A 20,612-nucleotide genomic window follows, 5' to 3' on the forward strand; every position below is an offset into this window, starting at 1 on the left:
TTTAATCAATGTCGCATATTCCCTTTATTATGAAATCTCACTACACTGTATCAAGTGTAGTCACCGAAACGAAGTACTGTGCAACCGTTGAATACTGGTCGTCTAGTCCGGTTGGGGTTGTCAGGCCCGATAGATCTATCAACAGGATTCGCGTTTACAATACCACACGTAAATAGTAGTTACGAAGCTACAGGGAAGTATGCCAGTGGTACAACTCAACGTAGAATATATTTTTTTATCACTTGTGTCCATAACGTAAATCATAAAATGCATGTATTCTCATCCCGAAATATTTAGAGTTTAAAAGTGGGACTATATACTCACTTTTGCCTTGAAGGTATTTAACTCGACTTGGTCTCCGATAGATATCACGAACCTAACCATATATATATAATATATCAACATATTTTCTTTTCAAGTAATCGTTACATATATATATATATATATATATATATATATATATATATATATATATATATATATATATATATACACTTATAATACTTTTAATATTTTCTTAGTTCGTAGTTAGCAGTCTGATGTTAGTGGTCCACAATTAGTTGCTCGATAAAATAAATAAAGATCCCATCGTATTCGTATTGATTAGAATTAATCTCGACTCATGGTACCATGTTATCAAATGACGTGTTGCGTACATAAAGTACCGTGTTGTCAAATGACGTGTTGCGTACAATCATGAGGTCTTATGATTAATCTTCTCGTGTTGTTTACGGGTGGTCCTGAAATATATAAAATCAAATCATAAGTAATTATATATAAAATATCATATTAATTAGAAAAGATATGATTAATTTACTTTATCTCCAAATATTTTCGTAGCTAAACTAGCTTCGGATACCCAATCTTGTTTTAGTCGTAGTTTCTTCATTACAACTCCGTTTTTATTGGTTCAACTTGCCACTTCCTTGGATCGAGTCAAATTTTAAGAATATGAACTGAAAATACCTTAGTTTGTATTCAAAATCACAGGTTATAGGTCAAACTTTGGTAAAACTTATGAAAGTGATCATTTTCCCTCATAAAAACAACATTTAATGATCAGTTTTCTAAAAATACTTACACTTTGTGTTAAACCATGAAATTTTTATGTGTTAAAATATTCATAAGAAATATCATTTTTACAGAACATGAACTTCCAATTCAAAGTTCAAGATGGTTTTTAATTATCCAACCCAAAACAGCCCCCGGTTGCACTCCGACGACGTAGATTCAGTTTTTAAGGTGTTCTTTGTAAAACCAAGTTATATCTTGTTAAGTTAGCATATAATTATGATATATTACAGGTCTTGAATTATTTTAAAAGTTAAGTTAGAAGGATCTATTTAGTTTGCAAACAAGTTTGAAATCATTCAAACTATGTTCTTGTTGTTAAAATTTTACAACATAAAATAAGATAGCTATATAATTATGAATCAAACAAGATTATGAACAAGGTTACTACCTCAAGTTACTTGGACAAAGTTACTGTAAGAGATAAGAAAAAATCTTGGAATCAAAGAGTGGTGGAGTTAGATCAAAAGGTTGGAAGTATACTTCTTCAAATGGGTGGTTATTTTGATATGTTCTTGAAAGAGTTTTCTTATGGTGTTTAAGGCTTGTAATTGAAGCTAAATGATGGGGAAAATGCTTGGAGATGATCAAGTATGAATTTAGGAGTATTTTGAGAGAGAAATGAGGGTGTAGGTATGAGAAAATGGAGTGAAGAAATGGTGTTCATTCATAAAAACGTTTTTAGTTTATAAAGAAAGAAAAGGATTCCTAATTTTGTTTTCTTACTAATAATTCATGCTACTTGACAAATCCTAGTTACCTCATATCTAGGGCAGTAATAATGTTGATTAGGATGTTGATTTGATGTTTATATACCAATAGTAAATACGTATAGAAGCTGGGTATGATACGGGTACATATACCCTAGATATACGTATAGAAATCTTGAGGAAACGGAATGAGAATTCAAATATAGCTATCTTTTGTGAATATACTTATATTGTTTTATGTATTTAAGTCCTTAAAAAAAGTGATTAAATACATTATATATACGATACATGTATAAGCATTATAGGTTATAAGTATATATATCAAAGAATGTTACGTATAGTTATCGTTTTGAAAACTTAAGTTAGTAGTTTCAAAATATACTTATAACTCATTGTCATTAGTACACAATGAGATGTTAAACCATCCTTAGATCATGTTAAATATATATATAAATACATATATATACATAAACGTATAATTATCGTATGTTATATAGTTCGTGATATCATCGGTCAAATTGGACGGTCAAACGTTGTGTAAAACTCTTTTCAAAAATACAAGTCTCAACAATTTGGATTGCTTATCATGTTAGTAAGGTTTAATTTATGTAAATATTAATCTCATAAGTATAAAACGATTGGAAAAATCCGGGTCGTTACATGTCGGGACCAAGATAAAGTCAAATATTCCACCCACACCTTTGCCGGTATCTCCCTCACGTGGTGGAACACGTATGTACAATCGGTGGGTACCGATGAAGCTCACGCCCTCTCTTGGGCTAATTTGAGAGAAAGGATGATCATCGAATTTTTCCCTCGTGAAGAAACCCGAAAGCTCGAACAAGAGCTAAGAACTTTAAAGGCGGTCGGAAACGATCTCAAGGCCAACAATCAACGATACGCCGAGCTATCCTTGATGTGTCCCAACCTCGTGAACCCCGAATCTCAAAGGGTTGAACTCTATATGGATGGTCTTCCAAAGAGCATCAAACAAGGAGTGATGTCATCCAAACCCGCTAACCTACAACAAGCTTTGAACATGGCCCGCCAATTGATCGAAACGGTTGACAAAATCGTAGTTCCGGCACCTAAGGCCGAGGATAAATCGGGCGGCAACAAAAGAAAATGGGAAGCCCCCCAATCAAGCAACAACTACAACAACAACTTCACCAAAAAGCCTTTCACCTCCGACCCCAAGAAAAGTTATGGCGGAAATAAACCCTTTTGCAACAAATGCCACAAACACCACTATGGTGAATGTAGCAATCTATTTTGCCATCGGTGCCAAAGGGGTGGTCATGTGGCCAACGATTGTAGAAGTTCCGCCCCCGTCGCTCAAAAGGTGCCCAATGCACCAAAATCGGGTACTTGTTATGAATGTGGCTAAACGGGTCATTTTAGAAATGCATGTCCAAAGAAGAAAGCCAACCCCAACACACGCGGTCGAGCTTTCAACATCAACACCGAGGAAGCCCGAGATGACAATAAATTAGTCACGGGTACGTTTCTCCTCAACAACACTTATGTTACTTGTTTATTCGATTCGGGTGCCGATAAAAGTTTTGTATCCAAGACTTTGACTCATTTTTTTAATACTCCACCACTTCCACTAGATACCACTTATACCATTGAAGTGGCCAACGGAAAACTATTGAGTGCCGATACATATTACCGGGGGTGTACGTTAAACATTTTGGGTAATGAGTTTGAAATTGACTTGATACCCATGGAACCAGGAAGCTTCGATGTAATAATCGGTATGAATTGGCTAGAAAAAATGAAATCTCACATCCTTTGTGATCTTAACGCAATCCGAATTCCTATCGAGAATGGTGAACCTTTGATCGTCTATGGCGATAAGAGTTGCACTGGACTCAACCTCGTTTCATGCATTAAAGTTAGAAAACTACTCCGTAAGGGTTGTTTTGCGATCCTTGCTAACGTTAAGAAAGTCGAGTCTGATGAGAAGCGCATCGATGATGTGCCAATTGTTAGTGACTATTCCTATGTATTTCCCGATGAATTGCCGGGTCTTCCACTTCATCGACCGGTTGAATTCCAGATCGATCTTATTCCGGGAGCCGCGCCCGTAGCACGTGCACCATATAGACTCGCTCCATCCGAAATGCAAGAATTGCAAAGTCAAATCCAAGAACTACTTGATCATAGTTTTATCCAACCTAGCCATTCACCTTGGGGCGCTCCGATTTTGTTTGTTAAAAAGAAAGACGGATCCCTACGAATGTGCATTGATTATCGTGAACTAAACAAATTGACGGTTAAGAACCGATATCCTCTTCCTCACATCGATGACCTCTTTGATCAACTACAAGGGTCTTGTGTATATTCAAAAATCGATCTCCGCTCGGGTTATCATCAATTAAGGGTTAAGGGGGAAGATGTCTCCAAAACCGCTTTCCGAACTCATTATGGTAGCTATGAATTTCTTGTAATGCCATTTGGTCTCACTAACGCACCGGCGATGTTCATGGATCTTATGAACCGCGTGTGCAAACCGTATCTTGACAAATTCGTTATCGTGTTCATCGATGATATTTTGGTCTATTCAAAAAGCGAAGAAGAACACGAGGAACACCTCCGACTTGTGCTTGAACTTTTAAGACAAGAATGACTCTATGCCAAATTCTCCAAGTGTGAATTTTGGTTAAAGGAAGTTCAATTTCTTGGTCATGTTGTAAGTGACCAAGGTATTAAAGTCGATCCAATGAAAATCGAAGCCATTAGTAAATGGGAGACTCCTAATACTCCTACTCACATTCGTCAATTCTTGGGTCTCGCCAGATACTATCGTAGATTCATCGAAGATTTCTCTTTGGTTGCTCGTCCTCTAACCGCATTAATTCACAAAGGAAAGAAATTCATTTGGGCGACCGAACAAGAATCCGCATTTCAAATCTTGAAAACAAAGCTAACCACCGCTCCTATCTTGTCACTTCCCGAAGGCAATGACGATTTTATTGTGTATTACGACGCCTCGAAACATGGTTTTGGGTGTGTGTTGATGCAACGAACGAAAGTCATTTCTTATGCGTCTCGACAACTCAAAATTCATGAACGAAACTACACGACACATGATCTCGAACACGGAGCCGTTGTCTTTGCACTTAAAATGTGGAGACACTATCTTTATGGAACCAAGAGTACTATCTTTACCGATCACAAAAGTCTCCAACACATCTTCGATCAAAAGCAACTAAACATGAGACAACGAAGGTGGATTGAAACCTTAAACGATTACGATTGCGAGCTTCGTTACCATCCCGGAAAGGCAAATGTAGTAGCCGATGCCTTAAGTCGAAAAGAAAGAGCGGTGCCTCTTCGTGTCCGAGCCTTAAACATCACCATCCACACCAACCTTAATAGCCAAATTCGGGTAGCCCAAGATGAGGCTCTCAAGGATGAAAACGTTTCACACGAGCTCTTGAACATTCTCGTCTCTCGATTCGAAACTAAGGAAACCGGACTCTGATATTTCGTAGGAAGGATTTGGGTGCCTAGTTATGGGGACCTACGAAGTCTTATTTTAGATGAAGCCCATAAGTCACGATACTCGATTCACCCCGGTGCCAATAAGATGTACCACGACCTTAAACAACAATATTGGTGGCCGAACATCAAAAGGGACGTAGCTACTTATGTTTCTAAGTGTTTGACATGTTCCAAAGTCAAAGTCGAACACCAAAGACCGTCCGGACTACTTCAACAACCCGAGATCCCGCAATGGAAGTGGGAAAGGATAACGATGGATTTTATCACCAAACTACCAAAAATGACGGGCGATTATGATACCATTTGGGTTATTGTTGACCGTCTCACCAAATCCGCACACTTTCTCGCTATGAAAGAAATCGACAAAATGGAGAAACTTGCACAACTTTACATAAAGGAGATCATAGCTCGACGCGGTATACCTTTATCGATTATCTCCGACCGATATGGCCGTTTTGTTTCTAGATTTTGGCGTACCTTGCAAGAAGCGTTGGGAACGCGTTTAGACATGAGCACCGCATATCATCCCCAAACCGATGGGCAAAGCGAACGCACAATTCAAACCTTGGAGGACATGTTACGAGATTGCATGGTTGATTTTGGAAAAGCTTGGGACAAGCACTTACCTCTCACCGAGTTCTCTTACAACAATAGTTATCACGCGAGTATTAAAGCCGCACCTTTTGAAGCGTTATATGGCCGAAAATGCCGTTCTCCTCTTTGTTGGGCCGAAGTAGGCGACGTATAAATCACCGGACCCGAACTCATTCACGAAACCACCGAGAAGATCGTTCAAATCCGAGATAGGCTTCGAACGGCCCGGAGTCGTCAAAAGTGCTATACCGACAAAAGACGCAACGACCTTGAATTTCAAGTCGGTGACTGCGTCATGTTAAAATTCGCACCTTGGAAAGGTGTCATTCGTTTTGGAAAACGTGGGAAATTAAATCCGCGGTATATTGGTCCCTTCGAAATCTTGGAGCGTATTGGAACCGTTGCTTATCGTTTAGATCTTCGGCCTCAATTGAGCTCCGTTCATCCTACCTTCCATGTATCTAACTTGAAAAAGTGTCTTGCCGAGCCCAATATCGTCATCCCTCTCGAGGAACTTACTATTGATGACAAACTTCATTTTGTGGAGGAACCAGTTGAAATTGTGGACACCCCCATCAAGACATTGAAACAAAGCTGAATCCCGATTGTCAAGGTTCGTTGGAATGCTAAAAGAGGACCTGAGTTTACTTGGAAAAGGCAAGATCAAATGCAAAAGAAATACCCTCACTTGTTCCCGGCTCCGGAAACGCAAGATCCCGAGGAAGAAACAACGACTACTACGCCTACTTAAATTTCGGGGCGAAATTTCTTTTAAGGAGTAGGTAATGTAACATCCCGCCATTTTCCGTTTACTTTTCCGTTTAACTATTTAAATTCTGTTATACGTTTATGACATCCCTCGTTAATTCGCGTTTTAAAAATATCTCATTTTGGTAATTCACGCACCCGCAACTGAACTCGAGGGACTAGTTTCGCCAAAATTCCAAAGAGGTGACTAGCTTTTGACTAGTCAAACCCACCTCCCCATTTCTTTTCCATTTTCTCTAATTACTTTCAAAGTTTCTCTCAAATCTTCAAACAAGAATTCATCATCTAAAACAAATCGATCAAGCTTCAACCAAAACAAATTACATATTTGGAATCCTTGCAACTTCCTCTTCGATTCCATACCGATTTCATTACATTTGGGTAACTTTCTAAAATCACTAGATTTTGTGTTCTTGATGTTTTTAACTTATAAAAGTTGTTAATTAGTGTCTATGGCTCAAGTCTAACATGAATATATGATTTATATGTTCGATTTTGTTATTTGAAATAACTAGCATGAACATAAACTTTGGTGTGTTTGATTTGGTGATTTGGTTGATTGAATGATGTTAAATGCCATAAATGCATGTATTAAATGTGTTCCTAACATCACTAGCTTCAATTTCATGTGTAGGTTGTTTGAGAAAACTCCATAAACTTGATTAGTGATTTTGGTGAATTTGGGTTAGGGTTTGATAAGCTTGAAATGAATATTTGATGCATTGAATGCCATGAATTATTGTTAGTAAGTAGTTAGTTGTATTGTATTCTCGATTACCTACAAAACGGCGTGTTGTAAGTATGCATTAAATGCCTAAATCATAAATGTGCACTTATAAAATTTGAGTATTAAATGTGTGCATTGATTGATCATTCGAATTGAAAAGTTGGTTATTGCATTTAATGTTTTCGGTTGGTGAAATGTGCTTAGTTGTCTTCCTTGTTAAAAGAGCTTTCCAACGACATAAAGTGCGAGTCATAAGTGTTTACGGTTTGTGTTTTGTGTTTGTTCGAAGTTCGGAAAAAGACTTGAACATTTGAGACTGACCAGGTACCAGCACCCGTTATATGCCGCGGCGCGGCAACCTTGGGTCGCGGCGCGACATATAACGTGTCCAGGTTCTGACCTCCATGGTCAAAATATGGAAAATGTTTGGCACACTATGGACCTCCGATTCACATGAGACTTGTTCTAACATGCTTATATATGAATAAAAACTTCAGAAAAATAGTTCGGGACCCGACCCGAACGTGTTGACTTTTTCGTTGACTTTGACCGACCAAAGTTTGACTTTTTGTCAAACTTAACCAAATGATTATGCAACTTTCCTAACTTGTTTCTATACTTGTATCTTACATGAAACTTGACAATTTGAATCACATGCTACATAATCGAGTCGTAACGAGCCATAGGACTAATTGAACATCTTTGACCTAACGTGTTTACCATTATTGATACGACCTATTTGTTTAGGTCAAGACTAGTACTATCTTTCGCACACGTTGCTTTGTGAAGTACTTTTCATACGTGCACTCAAGGTGAGATCATAGTCCCATCTTTCGAACAACTTTTATGCTTTAAACTATGGGATGAGAAACATATACGTATCATACTTTTACACTTTGAACACAAGTACGAAAACGAACATTTTACGTACGAGTTTGAACGAAAATCCTCAATTCAATTATCATTAGTTACACTTGTAGGGTGTAAACGTGAACTTATATTTTGTGATCACATGGGCTTGACGAGCCTCATTCGGACGGTTCGCTACCGTTAGCGGATGAAATGTATTTTCGGGTCTAGTGTATGTTCTAACACTACGCAAAGGGTGCAAAACAGTTAAGTTTGATAATTGGGTGCCCGCGAAACAAATAACAACTTTGGAATGCAAATGATTTAGATAATCATATTATATTAAATCTTGTGGTTCAAATGCAACGTTTACTAAAACACCTATATTTCACCAACGTTTTCGTTGACAGTTTTCTATATGTTTTCTCAGGTCCTTGAAAGCTACTTGATACATGCTTCCGCACTCTTTTTGATACTTGCTTGGATGTCGAGTATACATGCATAGTTGGAGCGTCTTTTGAACTACATTTGTAAACTTGAAACATCCTTTTTCTTATGAAATGAATGCGACATATTTTGGTCAAACGTCATGATAAAGACTTATGACCACGAAACAGGACCTAAGTAGTCGGCGCCGTCAACATGATTTGGTCGGGTCGCTACACTTAACGGGTAGGTAGTACCCGAATTTAAACTTATAAAACGCTAATATGAAGAAAAAGCTTTTATAAATGAGTTCATATTATGCTACGAGATACTATTGACTACTCTTAATATTCTGTATGATTAACTTGTTTCATTTGACTATTTTGAAGGAAATGGCACCGACTACTCGACACACCTTGAATATGAGCAAAGAGGAATTTCGTGCTTTTCTTGCTTCAAACATAGCCGCAGTACAGGCCGCGCTACATACCAACAATAACTCTGAATCTAGCAATACAGCTAACGGAGCAAGAAATCGTGTAGGATGCTCCGACAAGGAATTCACTGCCTGCAAACCTTCAGAATTTGATGGGACCGAAGGACCAATTGGATTGAAACGGTGGACCAAGAAAGTTGAATCGGTGTTTGCCATAAGTAAGTGTGCTGAAGGAGACAAAGTGAAGTACGCTACGCATACCTTCACAAGTATTGCGTTAACATGGTGGAATACCTATCTAGAGTAAGTGGGACAAGATGTTGCTTACGCGCTACTGTGGTCAGCATTCAAGCACTTGATGAACGAGAAGTACCATCCCAGAACCGAGGTTAATAAGCTCAAGTCAGAACTTAGAGGGTTACGAACACAGGGATTCGATATTACTTCGTACGAAAGACGATTCACAAAATTGTGCCTATTGTGTCCGAGAGCGTTCGAAGATGAGGAAGAGAAGATCGACGTGTTTGTGAAAGGGTTAACGGAGAGAATCTAAGAAGATATAAGTTCACACGAGCCTGCCTCCATACAAAAGGCATATAGAATGGCTCACAAACTAGTGAACCAGATTGAGGGAAGAATTAAAGAACAGACGGCCGAAGAGGCCAACGTGAAGCTAGTCAAAAGAAAGTGGGATGAAAACGGTGATAAGAGTCACCAAAACAACAACAACTATCCCAACAATCGCAACATCAATCGCAACTACAACAAACGGCACAACAACAACAACCATAACTACAACAATCATCCCAACAACAATAATAACCGCAACAACAACAACAATCAGAAGCAGCTATGCCAAAGGTGTGAAAAGTATCACTCGGGGTTCTGCACCAAATTTTGCAACAAGTGTAAAAGAAATGGTCATAGCGTGGCGAATTGGGAGGTCTACGGACCAGGGGTTAACAGAACGAAAGGAACAAATGGTGTCAGAATGAGTAATGGCGGAGCAAGTAGTGTCGGAGCAAGTTATGCCAATGTAGTTTGTTATAAATGTGGAAAATCGGGCCACATTATTAGAAATTGCCCGAACCAGGAGAACACGAATGGACAAGGCCGCGGAATAGTTTTCAATATTAATGCGGCAGAGGCACAGGAAGACCCAGAGCTTGTTACGGGTACGTTTCTTATTGATAATAAATCTGCTTACGTTTTATTTGATTCGGGTGCGGATAGAAGCTATATGAGTAGAGATATTTGTGCTAAATTAAATTGTCCATTGACGCCGTTGGATAGTAAATTTTTACTCGAATTAGCAAACGGTAAATTAATTTCAGCAGATTATATATGCCGGAATCGAGAAATTAAACTGGGTAGCAAAATATTTAAGATTGATTTGATACCAGTAGAGTTAAGGAGTTTTGATGTAATAGTTGGCATGGACTGGCTGAAGGGGATGAAAGCAGAGATCGTATGTTACAAAAATGGAATTCGCATTGTACGAGAAGAAGGAGAACCCTTAATGGTGTACGAAGAAAAGGGCAACACGAAGCTACATCTTATTAGTAATTTGAAGGCACAAAAACTAATAAGAAAAGGTTGCTATGCTGTTCTAGCACACGTCGAGAAAGTACAAACTGAAGAAAAGAGCATCAATGATGTTCCCATCGTAAAAGAATTTCCCGATGTATTTTCGAAAGAATTACTGGGACTACCTCCACATCGATCTGTTGAATTTAAAATAGATCTTGTACCAGGAGCTGCACCAATAGCTCGTGCTCCTTACAGACTCGCACCCAGCGAGATGAAAGAACTGCAAAGCCAACTGCAAGAACTATTAGAAATGGTTTCATTCGACTAAGCACATCACCATGGGGAGCTCCTGTTTTGTTTGTCAAGAAGAAGGATGGTACATTTAGATTGTGTATTGACTACAGAGGGTTGAATAAACTTACCATCAAAAACCATTATCCACTGCCGATAATTGACTACTTATTTGATCAACTACAAGGCTCGTCGGTTTATTCAAAAATCAATTTACGTTCTGGATATCATCAAATGCGAGTAAAGGAAGATGATATTCCAAAAACTGCTTTTAGGACGCGTTATGGTCATTACAAGTTTATGGTTATGCTGTTTGGATTGACTAACTCACCAGCTGTGTTCATGGACCTTATGAACAGAGTGTGTGGGCCATATCTTGACAAGTTTGTCATTGTGTTCATCGATGACATACTTATTTACTCAAAGAATGATCAAGATCACGAAGAACATTTGAGAAAAGTGCTAGAAGTATTGAAGAAAGAAAAACTGTACGCTAAGTTTTCAAAGTGTGCATTTTGGTTGGAAGAAGTTCAATTCCTCGGTCACATAGTGAACAAAGAAGATATCCAGGTGGACCCAGCAAAGACCGAAACCGTTGAAAAGTGGGAAACCCCAAAAACTCCGAAGCATATACGTCAATTTTTAGGATTGGCTGGTTACTACAGAAGATTCATCGAAGATTTCTCCAAAATAGCAAAACCCTTGACTGCATTAACGCATAAAGGGAAGAAATTTGAATGGAAGGATGAACAAGAGAAGGTGTTTCAGTTATTGAAGAAAAAGCTAACTACGGCACCTATATTGTCATTGCCTGAAGGGAATGATGATTTTGTGATTTATTGTGACGCATCAAAGCAAGGTCTCGGTTGTGTATTAATGTAACGAACGAAGGTGATTGCTTATGCGTCTAGACAATTGAAGATTCACGAGCAAAATTATACAACTCACGATTTGGAATTGGGTGCTGTTGTTTTTGCATTAAAGACTTGGAGGCATTATTTATATGGGGTCAAAAGTATTATATATACCGACCACACAAGTCTATAACATATATTTAATCAGAAGCAACTGAATACGAGACAACGCAGGTGGATTGAACTGTTGAATGATTATGATTTTGAGATTCGATACCACCCGGGGAAGGCGAATGTGGTAGCCGACGCTTTGAGTAGAAAGGACAGAGAACCTATACGGGTAAAAGCTATGAATATAATTATTCGTACTAACCTTACTACTCAAATAAAGGAAGCGCAACAGGGGGTTGTAAAAGAAGGAAAGTTGAAGAATGAGATACTCAAAGGATCAGCGAAACATCTTAATATTTGGGAAGGCGGAACCCGATATAGGGTTGATAGAATTTGGGTACCAAGGTTTGGAGATGTGAGAGAAATGGTACTTAAAGAAGCACATAAAACCAGATATTCAGTACATCCCGGAGCGGGGAAGATGTATAAAGATCTCAAGAAACACTTTTGGTGGCCGGGTATGAAAGCCGATATTGCTAAATATGTAGGAGAATGTTTGACGTGTTCTAAGGTCAAAGCTGAACATCAAAAACCATCAGGTCTACTACAACAACCTGAAATCTCGGAATGGAAATGGGAAAACATTACCATGGATTTCATTACTAAATTGCCAAGGACTGCAAGTGGTTATGATACTATTTGGGTAATAGTTGATCGTCTCACCAAGTCAGCACACTTCCTGCCAATCAGTGAAGATGAAAAAATGGAGAAGTTGGTGCGATTGTATTTGAAGGAGGTTGTCTCCAGACATGGAATACTCGTCTCTATTATCTATGATAGGGATGGTAGATTTATTTCAAGGTTCTGGCATACGTTGCAACAAGCATTGGGGACGAGTCTAGACATGAGTACTGCCTATCATCCACAAACTGATGGGCAGAGCGAAAGGACGATACAAACGCTTGAAGACATGCTACGAGCATGTGTTATTGATTTCGGAAACAGTTGGGATCGACACCTACCGTTAGCAGAATTTTCCTACAACAACAGTTATCATTCTAGTATTGAGATGGAGCCGTTTGAGGCACTTTAGGGTAGAAAGTGCAGGTCTTCAATTTGTTGGAATGAAGTGGGGGATAGACAGATTACGGGTCCAGAGATAATACAAGAAACTACCAAGAAAATCATCCAAATTCAACAACGATTGAAAACCGCACAGAGTAAACAAAAGAGCTACGCGGACAGTAAAAGAAAAGATATAGAGTTTGAAATTAGAGAAATGGTCCTGCTTAGGGTTTCACCTTGGAAAGGCGTTGTTCGATTTGGTAAACGGGGGAAACTAAATCCAAGGTACATTGGACCATTCAAGATTATAGATCGTGTCGGACCAGTAGCTTACCAACTGGAGCTACCTCAACAACTCGCAGCTGTACATAACACTTTTCACGTCTTGAATTTGAAGAAATGTTTTGCTAAAGAAGATCTCACTATTCCATTGGACGAAATCCAAATCAATGAAAAACTTCAACTCATTGAAGAACCTGTCGAAATAATGGATCGTGAGGTTAAGAGACTTAAGCAAAACAAGATACCGATTGTTAAGGTTCGATGGAATGCTCGTAGAAGAACCGAGTTCACCTGGGAGCGTGAAGATTGGATGAAGAAGAAATACCCGCATCTATTTCCAGAAGATTCTTCAACACCTTCAACAGCTTAAAATTTCGGGACGAAATTTATTTAACGGGTAGGTACTGTAGTGACCCGAACTTTTCCATGTTTATATATATTAATTGATATTGATATTTACATGACTAAATGTTTCCTACGTGTTAAGCAATCAAACTTGTTAAGACTTGATTAAATGAAATAAGTTTCATATAGACAATTGATCACCCAAGTTGACCGGCGATTCACGAACGTTACAAAATTGTAAAAACTACATGTTGTGGTATATATAGACATATATATATGGTTGACATGAGATTCTGATGAGTAAGTATCTCACTAAGTATATTAACAATGTGTGATATACATAAGAAATGAGTTTACTAAGTTAAGAAACTCGAAATGATATATATAACGATTATCGTTATGATAACGTCTACTAAATACATATGTATCATATTAAGATATTGATACACTTTATTTAACATGATAAAATGATATTTAAATATATCATTAAGTGTGTTAATAATGAACTACATATGTAAAAACAAGACTACTAACTCAAGAATTACGAAACGAGACTTATATGTAACGATTATCGTTGTAACGATATTTTAATGTATGCATCATATTAAGAGATATTCATACATCATAATATCATGATAATATAATAATTTAACATCTCATTTGATATAATAAAGATTGGGTTAACAACATTAATTGAGATCGTTAACTTAAAGGTTTCAAAACAACACTTACATGTAACGACTAACGAAGACTTAACCACTCCATTAGAATGTATATACATGTTGTGTTTTGATATGTATTCTTACACTTTTTAAAGACTTCAAGACACATATCAAAGTACTTCTACTTAACAAAAATGCTTACAATTACATCCTCATTCAGTTTCATCAATAATTCTACTCGTGTGCACCCGTATTCGTACTCGTACAATACACAGCTTTTAGATGTATGTAGTATTGGTATATACACTCCAATGATTAGCTCTTAGCAGCCCTTGTGAGTCACCTAACACATGTGGGAACCATCATTTGGCAACTAGCATGAAATATCTCATAAAATTACAAAAATATTAGTAATCATTCATGACTTATTTACATGAAAACAAAATTACATATCCTTTATATCTAATCCATATACCAACGACCAAAAACACCTACAAACACTTTCATTCTTCAATTTTCTTTATCTAATTGATCTCTCTCAAGTTCCATCTTCAAGTTCTAAGTGTTCTTCATAAATTCCATAAGTATAGTTTCATAAAAATCAAGAATAATTTCAAGTTTGCAAGTCTACTTCCAAGCTTTCTAATCCATTCCAAGTAATCATCTAAGACCAAGGAACCTTTGTTATTTACAGTAGGTTATCTTTCTAATTCAAGGTAATATTCATATTTAAACTTTGATTCAATTTCTACAACTATAACAATCTTATTTCGAGTGAAAATCTTACTTGAACTGTTTTCGTGTCATGATTCTGCTTCAAGAACTTTCAAGCCATCCAAGGATCCTTTGAAGCTAGATCCATTTTTTCTCATTTCCAGTAGTTTTATCCAGAAAACTTGAGGTAGTAATGATGTTCATAATGTGACGACCCGGGAATTTCTGACCAAATTTAAACTTGATCTTATTATGTTTCAAACACGATAAGCAAAGTCTGTAATGTTGAGTCTCGAAAATTTTGGAACTATTTTCATATATTCAATTACCTTCGACCAGTTTCAACGATTCACGAAAAATTAATTGTATATAAGATATATGTGTATATATGTAAATAATAATTTGGAATATAACTTGAAATACTATACGATGTTGTTATTAGAATTTATAAAAATAAAAATAGGATATTATAATAATTAATATTTAAAATATATTTATATATAAAAATAAAGTATATTAAAAATAAATATTTAACGATTGTAATATTCTGTGATGTACCAATTGATATTAAGCAAGTTAAATTCAAAAATATATAATTTTAAAATAAATGGTGATACGAAAATGAGTTCTATAAATTTTAGAATTATTAAAAATATATTTAGGAACTATTTATTAAGTTTTAACATTTTTTGTATTTTACCCATAAATGAGAGGGACAGTTGATGTAATTTTTATTTAATAAATTTATGATCAAATTTTATACCATAATGACTAAAATAAATAAATATAGTTAATTTAAAAATATGGGATTTTTCTGAACACTGTTATCCGCCACTGATTGATGACGGAGTACGAAATTCAGTCCGCAAAAAACCGTCGGTATACAAATCCAAATTAGGGAGGCTGCTATACTGTACATGTCCATTTCATAAATCATCTTTTAAATCTCACCATATGAATATTACTATTAACTATTATTATATTATTTGATTAGCTTATATATAAGATCATGTTGCAAACCACAATAATACAACTAAATGTAAATTATTTCTGTCTATTTGTTTCTACTCGACCAGCTCCCAGAACCCCAACCTTTCATTGCTATCCCCTCAACCTCCATCTCCTACAATGAATAAATCACCACATCATGAAAAAAAACCATCGCGATATAATTTTTCTTTCTTTCTTTTATGTCCAAGAACATCTCATAACCAACACAAATTATACTATCTTGATCGTTGTTACAAATTCATACTCAATTGAATACCATCTTAAGAGACCAAGTCAATGTTGTAGTCCCACCACCCATAACCATCGCCGTACTAATACCATTGGACCACCATTGACCACCCATCAACACCCTTCAATCAAGAACCGCCATCTCTCTACTTCTCTCTCTCTTATTCTAGTTCAAGAACCAACTTACAACCATAGCCAAGCAACCGCCATTTTTTTTGTTATGTTCAAAACCACAGCTCGTTTCCACAACTATTTGTCCTGTGTTGTCCCCGCTGCTGTATCCATTTTCTCTGTACGATCATAATAAAACACCTTCATCCTCAATCTCGTTACTATTTTGGTTATAACAATTATCACCATCATAAATTTTTATTTCGTGATTATCATTTCTTTTTGGCCTTTTGTACGAACAATCTCAAACCATCACTTACTTGGATCTAACTATTACTACAGCAAGATTAATATTTTTGTTTCAATTACTCATGTTTCAGTGTAACGAACCAAAACAACCGCCACTTTATTTTATTTCAGATTTCCAGCCTTCGGTTTCTTTTTGGTTCCTGTTACTTCAACGAATAACGATGGTGATTATGTACGATGTGATGATGACTGTGATATTGATGATGACGATAAGATGATGAAGAGATTAAACGAGTTTTGTTTCGAAGAAGAAGATAGAAAAGAATACGGTTATTATTTTTTTTCTTTTATCCGATTTTTTTAAAGAAAAGAAACAAAACCCTATTTGATCTAGGTGGATCATTGTAAAGTATTGGACTTATAAAATGGACCGTTTGAAATGGGATGTAATGTTTGGGCCGAAATCTCTTATGTTCTGTTGGGCCGATCCTTTTGTTGCTGGGCCAAGGAGTTTAATGATGTTGATATGGAAGAAGATGAAGGAACCGATTTACAAGATAAATTAAATAAAAAAAACGTGGTTTTAATAGAAAAGGAGAAATAGATGAATGGTTAGGTGTGAGGTCATTTAGCGAGAGGTCGCAGGTTCGAGCCCGGGCAAAGGCACTTATTTTTGAAATTTATTCTTTGAGGTAGTTTTTATTATTATTATTATTATTATTATTATTATTATTATTATTATTATTATTATTATTATTATTATTATTATTATTATTATTATTATTATTATTATTATTATTATTATTATTTTTATGATTATTATTATTACTAATATAAATATTAGTTATCATTTTTATCATTACTAGTAATATCATTAAGTAGTACTATTACTAAAATTATCATTAGTAATAAGATTATTATTATTATTATTATTATTATTATTATTATTATTATTATTATTATTATTATTATTATTATTATTATTATTATTATTATTATTATTATTATTATTATTATTAAGTATTAGGTACTATTATCAAATTATTATTTTCATTGTTATAAAACTTTTACCTTTAAATGAAAACTATTATTATTATTATTATTATTATTATTATTATTATTATTATTATTATTATTAATTATTATTATTATGATTATCATCAATATTATTTTTAACAGTAAAATTATTATTTTTAACATTATTTATCTAAAGTATATATAAAATAAATATAGTTAAATAAACTATTAATGAAACATATAATCTACTAAAATAACAATTAATAATATATATAAATTAGTTCGATTACAATTTATATGTGTTAATATATATATAAATGATATAGGTTCGTGAATCCGAGGCCAACCTTGTAGTGACCCGAACTTTTCCATGTTTATATATATTAATTGAGATTGATATTTACATGATTAAATGTTTCCAACATGTTAAGCAATCAAACTTGTTAAGACTTGATTAATTGAAATATGTTTCATATAGACAATTGACCACCCAAGTTGACCGGTGATTCACGAACGTTAAAACTTGTAAAAACTATATGTTGACATATATATGGATATATATATATAGTTAACATGATACTATGATAAGTAAACATATCATTAAGTATATTAACAATGAACTACATATGTAAAAACAAGACTACTAAGTTAATGATTTTTAAACGAGACATATATGTAACGATTATCGTTGTAAAGACATTTAATGTATATATATCATATTAAGAGATATTCATACATGATAATATCATGATAATATAATAATTTAAAATCTCATTTGATGTTATAAACATTGGGTTAACAACATTTAACAAGATCATTAACCTAAAGGTTTCAAAACAACACTTACATGTAACGACTAACGATGACTTAACGACTCAGTTAAAATGTATATACATGTAGTGTTTTAATTGATCTCTAATTGATCTCTCTCGTGTTCTATCTTCAAGTTCCAAGTGTTCTTCATATATTCTACAAGTTCTAGTTACATAAAATCAAGAATACTTTCAAGTTTGCTAGCTCACTTCCAATCTTGTAAGGTGATCATCCAACCTCAAGAAATCTTTGTTTCTTACAGTAGGTTATCATTCTAATACAATGTAATAATCATATTCAAACTTTGGTTCAATTTCTATAACTATAACAATCTTTTTTCAAGTGATGATCTTACTTGAACTTGTTTTCGTGTCATGATTCTGCTTCAAGAACTTCGAGCCATCCAAGGATCCGTTGAAGCTAGATCCATTTTTCTCTTTTCCAGTAGGTTTATCCAAGGAACTTAAGGTAGTAATGATGTTCATAACATCATTCGAGTCATACATTTAAAGCTATCTTATTCGAAGGTTTAAACTTGTAATCTCTAGAACATAGTTTAGTTAATTCTAAACTTGTTCGCAAACAAAAGTTAATCCTTCTAACTTGACTTTTAAAATCAACTAAACACTTGTTCTATATCTATATGATATGCTAACTTAATGATTTAAAACCTGGAAACACGAAAAACACCGTAAAACCGGATTTACGCCGTCGTAGTAACACCGCGGGCTGTTTTGGGTTAGTTAATTAAAAACTATGATAAACTTTGATTTAAAAGTTGTTATTCTGAGAAAATGATTTTTATTATGAACACGAAACTATATCCAAAAATTATGGTTAAACTCAAAGTGGAAGTATGTTTTCTAAAATGGTCATCTAGACGTCGTTCTTTCGACTGAAATGACTACCTTTACAAAAACGACTTGTAACTTATTTTTCCGACTATAAACCTATACTTTTTCTGTTTAGATTCATAAAATAGAGTTCAATATGAAACCATAGCAATTTGATTCACTCAAAACGGATTTAAAATGAAGAAGTTATGGGTAAAACAAGATTGGATAATTTTTCTCATTTTAGCTACGTGAAAATTGGTAACAAATCTATTCCAACCATAACTTAATCAACTTGTATTGTATATTATGTAATCTTGAGATACCATAGACACGTATACAATGTTTCGACCTATCATGTCGACACATCTATATATATTTCGGAACAACCATAGACACTCTATATGTGAATGTTGGAGTTAGCTATACAGGGTTGAGGTTGATTCCAAAATATATATAGTTTGAGTTGTGATCAATACTGAGATACGTATACACTGGGTCGTGGATTGATTCAAGATAATATTTATCGATTTATTTCTGTACATCTAACTGTGGACAACTAGTTGTAGGTTACTAACGAGGACAGCTGACTTAATAAACTTAAAACATCAAAATATATTAAAAGTGTTGTAAATATATTTTGAACATACTTTGATATATATGTATATATTGTTATAGGTTCGTGAATCAACCAGTGGTCAAGTCTTACTTCCCGACGAAGTAAAAATCTGTGAAAGTGAGTTATAGTCCCACTTTTAAAATCTAATATTTTTGGGATGAGAATACATGTAGGTTTTATAAATGATTTACAAAATAGACACAAGTACGTGAAACTAAATTCTATGGTTGAATTATCGAAATCGAATATGCCCCTTTTTATTAAGTCTGGTAATCTAAGAATTAGGGAACAGACACCCTAATTTACGCGAATCCTAAAGATAGATCTATTGGGCCTAACAAACCCCATCCAAAGTACCGGATGCTTTAGTACTTCGAAATTTATATCATATCCGAAGGGTGTCCCGGAATGATGGGGATATTCTTATATATGCATCTTGTTAATGTCGGTTACCAGGTGTTCACCATATGAATGATTTTTATCTGTATGTATGGGATGTGTATTGAAATATGAAATCTTGTGGTCTATTATTATGATTTGATATATATAGGTTAAACCTATAACTCACCAACATTTTTGTTGACGTTTTAAGCATGTTTATTCTTAGGTGATTATTAAGAGCTTCCGCTATCGCATACTTAAATAAGGACGAGATTTGGAGTCCATGCTTGTATGATATTGTGTAAAAACTGCATTCAAGAAACTTATTTTGTTATAACATATTTGTATTGTAAACCATTATGTAATGGTCGTGTGTAAACATGATATTTTAGATTATCATTATTT

This window comes from Rutidosis leptorrhynchoides, chromosome 3 (assembly GCF_046630445.1).
Source record: "Rutidosis leptorrhynchoides isolate AG116_Rl617_1_P2 chromosome 3, CSIRO_AGI_Rlap_v1, whole genome shotgun sequence".
Taxonomy (NCBI): domain Eukaryota; kingdom Viridiplantae; phylum Streptophyta; class Magnoliopsida; order Asterales; family Asteraceae; genus Rutidosis; species Rutidosis leptorrhynchoides.